Genomic DNA, 6,540 nt, shown 5'->3' with positions numbered 1-6,540 from the left:
GCAAACACAATGGCTGCAAGCTCCAAATCATGTGTCGGATAATTCCTCTCATGCGGTTTTAGCTGGCGTGATGCATAGGCAATGACATTTCGATCTTGCATCAACACACAACCTAACCCATTATGAGAAGCATCGCTGTAAACTGTATATTCTTTACCCGGTGTAGGTAAAGTCAGGATTGGAGCCTCTGTCAAACATCTTTTCAATTCATCAAAACTTTGCTGGCATTTATCCGTCCACTGAAATTTCACATCCTTTCTAAGTAGCTTGGTCAATGGAGATGCCAACATGGAGAATCCCTTCACAAATCGACGGTAGTATCCAGCTAACCCCAGAAAACTGTGAATCTCTGTGACATTTCTGGGTGGCTTTCAATTAAGGACAGCTTCTATGTTGCTAGGATCTACCTTAATACCCTCTACTGATACTATGTGCCCCAAAAAGGATATCTCCTTCAGCCAAAATTCACAGTTTGACAGTTTGGCATATAGCTGTTTCTCCCTCAAAGTCTGCAGTACAATCCGCAGATGTCTATCATGCTCTTCTGCATTCCTCGAATAGACCAATATATTATCAATAAATACCACAACAAACTGGTCGAGGTATGGTCTGAAGATAGTGTTCATCAGATCCATGAAAGCAGCCGGAGCATTAGTTAACCCGAATGGCATGACCAAGAACTCATAATGACCATAGCGGGTTCTGAAGGCAGTTTTTGAAATACTCTGCTCTTGAACTTTCAGCTGATAATAACCTGATCTCAGGTCAATTTTGGAGAACACAGCTGCACCCCTCAACTGATCAAATAAGTCATCAATGCGGGGCAATGGGTATCTGTTCTTTATTGTCACCTTATTCAACTGCCGATAGTCAATGCATAACCGAAGAGTGCCATCCTTCTTCTTAACAAACAATACTGGCGCTCCCCAAGGTGACACACTAGGGCGGATAAAGCCCTTATCAAGCAGCTCTTGCAACTGCACTTTCAATTCTTTTAGTTCTGTAGGTGCCATTCTGTATGGTGTTATGGAGATTGGGTCCACACTAGGCATAACATCAATTTCAAACTGCACTTCTCTTTCTGGAGGAAATCCTGGCAATTCTTCAGGAAATACATCCGGAAAGTCACATACAGTAGGAATGTCCCTCAGTGCTGGACTCCCCACTTGGGTGTCTATCACATGTGCCAAGTACGCCTCACACCCTTTTCTAATCATTTTTCTGGCCAGTGCAGCTGAAATAATGTTTGAAGGTAATAACTGTCTCTTCCCATGTATTACTACATCACCATACTGAGGGAGACCAAAAGTGACTGTCTTCAGTCTACAGTCAATCATGGCGTGATGCTTGGCTAACCAATCCATGCCCAAGATAATGTCATAATCTCTGAAGGGCATTTCAATTAAGTCTGACAGGAAAATATGTCCTTGGATCACCAAAGGACAATCTTTATATAGCCTATTTACCCTGACCTCCTGGCCTAATGGACTAGTTACTAACACATCATAGTCCATTGGTACACACTGAATAGCAGTAGAACACATCACACTAGCACTAACATACGAATGTGTGGAGCCAGGATCAAATAACACATGCACATCTTGGTCAAGGATGGAGAAATTACCAGCTACAACATCTGATGTTTCAGCTTCTTCCCTCTGACGCATGGTATACACTGACCGGTGCGCCATCGATACCGATCGTTAATGTTGCTTTGACTTCCAGGAGTGTTACCAGGGCCCCTACCTCTGCCTCTACCTCTAGCAGCTGACTGTGACCCTCTAGGTGCAGAGACTTGGGCTGATCCCTCAGATGTAGCAGGAGGTCCAGACTAGCGCGGACTAGTGCAATCTTTAGCAAAATGTCCGCTCCCTCCACAATTAAAACATGCACCGGTGGCCTTGAAACAAACCCCACCATGAGTTCTACCACAAGTTTCACACTGTCGTACTAATAGGGATCCTCGAGAAGCTTGTTGGGTCGGCTGACCAGACTGGGGTGGTCTTTGGCCAGAAAATCTGCCTCTGCCTCTGCCTCTACGGGAGCTAGATCCCCCAAACTGTTTCCTCTTGCCAGAACCACTTTCAGATGCTTGTCCAGTAGTCTTTTCAGCCTTCTCTTTCTCTTGTGAACCCTTCTTCACTGCCCCTTCAGATTCTATCCTTTCTAATTCCAAGGCCTGTGAGATCAATTCAGCAAAATTCTGATGTCGAAAACCCACGACTTGCATTCTCAAATTCTGCCTTAACCCAGACTCAAACCTCTTGCATCTATCTCTGGGGGTGGAGACTAAGTTTCCAGCATAGTGGCTTAGCCTTGAGAAGTCTCTCTCATACTCTGCTATGGTTCTGTCCCCTTGTTTAAAACTCAAGAATTCTTGTAATTTCATATCTACATACACATCGGGGACCCATTTCTGTCGAAACTCCCTCAGAAAATCTGTCCATGTCAGCACAGGTGGTTCAACCAGGCTGTGAGGGATGGTCTTCCACCATTCATATGCATCCCCTTGGAGAAGAGATACTGAATACTCGAACTTCAGCTCTTCCGTACACTGCAGCTTCCTAAAAACTCGTTCCATTCTTTCCAACCACTGTTCTGCCTCCAGTGGATCCACAGTGCCTTTAAACTCGGTGGCCCCAAATTTCATCAACTTTTCATATTGCCGAGCTGAGGGCTGTGGTTGTGCTACAGGTACTGGCATCTAAGCTTGGGGTGGCACATTACCCGCCATTTGCTGGAGGAACGCAGCCATCTGCTGTACAAATTGAGCAGGGAACTGTGGTGCTGGAGCAGGAGCTGGAGTGGCTGACCCACTCACATTCTGGAGTGCTGGGGCTTCCCCTTGAACCTCAGCCTCAACAGATTGTTCTTCGGAATGATCTCCTCCTTCCATTCCGTTTTTCACAATTTTCTACTTCCTGAGATCAAACACAAGGAGGTTGACCTCCGTTAGTACATATTCATGATGTAAATATGTCATATGTATCAATTAAAGACACTTGAGCAGTTGTACTTATCAATAAGATATTCATATGCATTGTCAAAATTTATTGCAAAACCATACTCTGATACCACTAAAACATGTCACACCTTACCCCTCCGTAAGGCATGACATGATCCCGTAGAATACTTAATGAACTACCGAACTTCACCTACCGATAACCCATTAAGTACCCTACAAGGGATTTTGAAACGATTTTCTTACATTTTAGAAGTGGTGAGCATTTTAGTGAGAATTAAAAACCATTTATTCAAAGCTTAAATACTAGTAAAAATTTTGTCCATTTTAAATCTTACTGCAAATTTTATAAAAATTTTGACAAAGTTCCATTTGAAACTGGAGAAAACAGTTCTTCAAATACCTAAAAAAAAAACACTTCCAAACACATTTCACAACTCCCAACCTTCAATAACTCAATCAACTCAGTTCAACACACTTCAAAATAATTTCACAATACAATTCAAGACTTATCATCTGAAAATATTTAATATCTCCAATCACAAAGCATAAAGTAAGAAATTCATAAGTACAAATATTAATTTTACAGAAGAAAATCCAAAATAATATTATTACAATTTATTTACAACTGCTCAACTACATTGATACATACAACATTTTTTTATATTTACATCAAGATTATCTACAAGGGTATAAAATAATACCCGTACAAAATGGTCAGAGTAGTCCTCGATTTAATGACTCACTCTGCTTTCTCCTTGCTCTTATCTGCGACAGCAAAATAAGCTATCGTTGAGTATAAAAATACTCAGTGGTGCACAATAAAAATTTAAAATGCAATAAATAAATCATTCATTGCCAAACACAATTTAAATGTTTCTCAATCACCTTTCACAAATATCAAAGTTCATAGTAACACCATTTTGTCAAATAATCTATTAAACACAGTTTAGTCAAACAATTTCATAAACACAGTGTTGCCAAAGTCATACACAATTTAAGCCATGACACAAAATTTCCGATCAATGCCGCGTTGTACACCACGACAAAGCAATCTCAACCCCATTAATCGAAATCAATGAGGGAGTTGGCTAGCTAGCTAATGAGTACTCATCCGATCTACAACCTCAATCGCAAGCCGCAGAGGGAGGAAAATAACGATCTCAACCCCATAAATGGAGGAGGAATAATGTGGTATCACATGCTAAGTGTGAACATAAAATCCATTCAAAACAATTTATGCAAACAATTTATGAGAAATCTGATCACTTTCCAAAGTCACATTTACGATTATAAAATGGCAACACAATACATAATTAATCAAAGAAGTCAAATTTTTGAGATTAAAATATTTAAACAATTATTATTGTGCACAAACCTGACTGGAGTCGCCTTGAAGCCTTGACTCAGTCTCTTTGAGTTTCCAAGTCTTTTTCAGCTGAAACACACAGTTTCACAGTGTTTCAGTACCATAACTTAGCATAAATCCAAAAATAAACTTAACTTCATTTTTATCTAGCTTTATTGCGTTAAATTTGACGTTCTCGAAGTTTTTGTGTTTTGGGTTACTATTCATTACACTATTCAAGTCAAATTGTTGACTTTTTAAGGCTTAATAGGTATGGGAACTCCAACTTCACCCACATACCACATTTTGGTCACCAAACTTGTTGGTTTTGGTCATTTTCTCAAAGTTTAAGTCATTTTGGCAAAATTGTCAAATTTTAGTTTTTGTGCTCTTAGTTGCACTATTCCATTGGTCAATCTACTGTTAGAATTTGGCAAACCTTCCTTCATAGAAAATGTTCCTTATTGTCTTAAGTATATTCTCATTTTTGGATCACCTCAATCAGAGTTTTGTAGCTCAAGTTATAGCCAAAATACAATTACTGTTCACGTGCACTGCTCATACTAGTATTTTAGTTCTGGCAGATTTTTAATCCAACTTTGTTCAGTAATTTAATCAAGTTAAGTCCATAATTTGGTCTAACTTTCTTCATATGAAATGTTCTACTATGTCTTAGGTTTCCATCGGTTCAATAATCACCTAAATCTGAGTTTTCTAGAGAGAGTTATAGCCATTCAAACATTATTGCTCAAATGGAAATTCTGCAGTTTTGCAGGTACAGTAACTCAACTTTGCTCAATAATTTGAATGGGTTAATGGCATAATTTGGGTTTGTATTCTTCATGAAAGTTTTAGGTCTATATCTCATCTAATCACTGGTAAAAGTTCAGGTCAATTTTACTTGTCTAGCTCGAGTTATGACCAAATGAACAAACACTGTTCATTTGGTCAATTTGTGCAGTGGCAGCCTACTCTCATTTCACTTTGGTCAATTGGTTCACTAAGTTTTAGTCAGTTTTTGGCCATGGTTCCTTAATGAAAATTGTGCTATTTTATGTCTATTTTCATCCCCAATTGGTGGCATATCAATTGGACTTGTAAAATTTCCGTTTTGGTCCTTCAAAGTTGGCTTGGTCATGCTGCCAGTAGCATGACCATTTGCCCTACGAATTTAACTTTTATTCTCACAATTTCCACACATCTCTTTTGGTCATTATTGACCATTTTTCATCTCACAATAGACCAAAGTCATCATTTAAGCATTTCTCCAAAATTTGGTTCACAAACCCTAACATTCAAACCCTAACTTATCCATCTCATGCATTTAATCACAATTAGTGCACTTAACCTTAATCATTCAACTAATCAAAGCTTTTAAACTCATTCAAACTCATTAAATTCATGCAATTCATACTCCCTTCAACCAGGCCGAAATTTTAGCAATGGTCCTACCCCCATATTTGTTTCATTAAATCAAGTTCTAAGCTCACTTTCACAACTAATTATGCATTTAAAGGAGTAAAATGGTAAGTTAGCACACTAACCTTTCTTAAATCCTCCAAACCCTATCTTTAACTCTTCTTTCTTCTTGTAATTCTTCTTCTCAAGTTGAGATTACAAGTTCTAGTGAGGTATTTAAGGGAGTTATTAAGACTAAGTGGAGAAATTTAAGCTTAGATGTAAGCTTAGATGAAGAGAATTCATGGAGGTTTTTGGGAAGAAAGTGGGGCGGCACAATGGAGGGAGAAGATGACAAATGAATTTTTTTTTCTTTTATTTTCTTTTATCTATTTTGGGTTATGGAAGACTACAAAATCTAATTTAATAAATTTATTAATTATACCTTTTTTTTTTGGCATCATGCATGATGTCATGCATGATGTCATCACCCTTTTTACTTTTTCATTTTTTTTTCTCTTTTTTTTCTATTTTTCTATTAGTTCTTTAATTTAATTCTCGATTTCAAAATTTTCTTTTCTCTGATTTTATTTGACAGTTAGGTCAGGAGTCAGCTCTTTGACCAAATTGCCCCTCGCCGGTTCATCCCGGTTTGCAAATAATCCAATATTTCTTCCTTCTCCCTGACCTAATTATTTGACTGGCTTAACAGTTCTTTTTCGTGATTTTCTCTTTTCCACTGTGTTCATAAGGGTCCTAAGGACCACAGCGTCACATTTTATGGTTCAAAATTTGAGTTTAAAACGACTTCGCAGTCGTTCCCGATGAGGTC

The sequence above is a fragment of the Hevea brasiliensis genome, chromosome 8 (assembly GCF_030052815.1).
Source record: "Hevea brasiliensis isolate MT/VB/25A 57/8 chromosome 8, ASM3005281v1, whole genome shotgun sequence".
Classification (NCBI taxonomy): domain Eukaryota; kingdom Viridiplantae; phylum Streptophyta; class Magnoliopsida; order Malpighiales; family Euphorbiaceae; genus Hevea; species Hevea brasiliensis.
The sequence above is the reverse complement of the archived record's forward strand: the minus strand, read 5'-3'. Positions refer to the sequence as shown.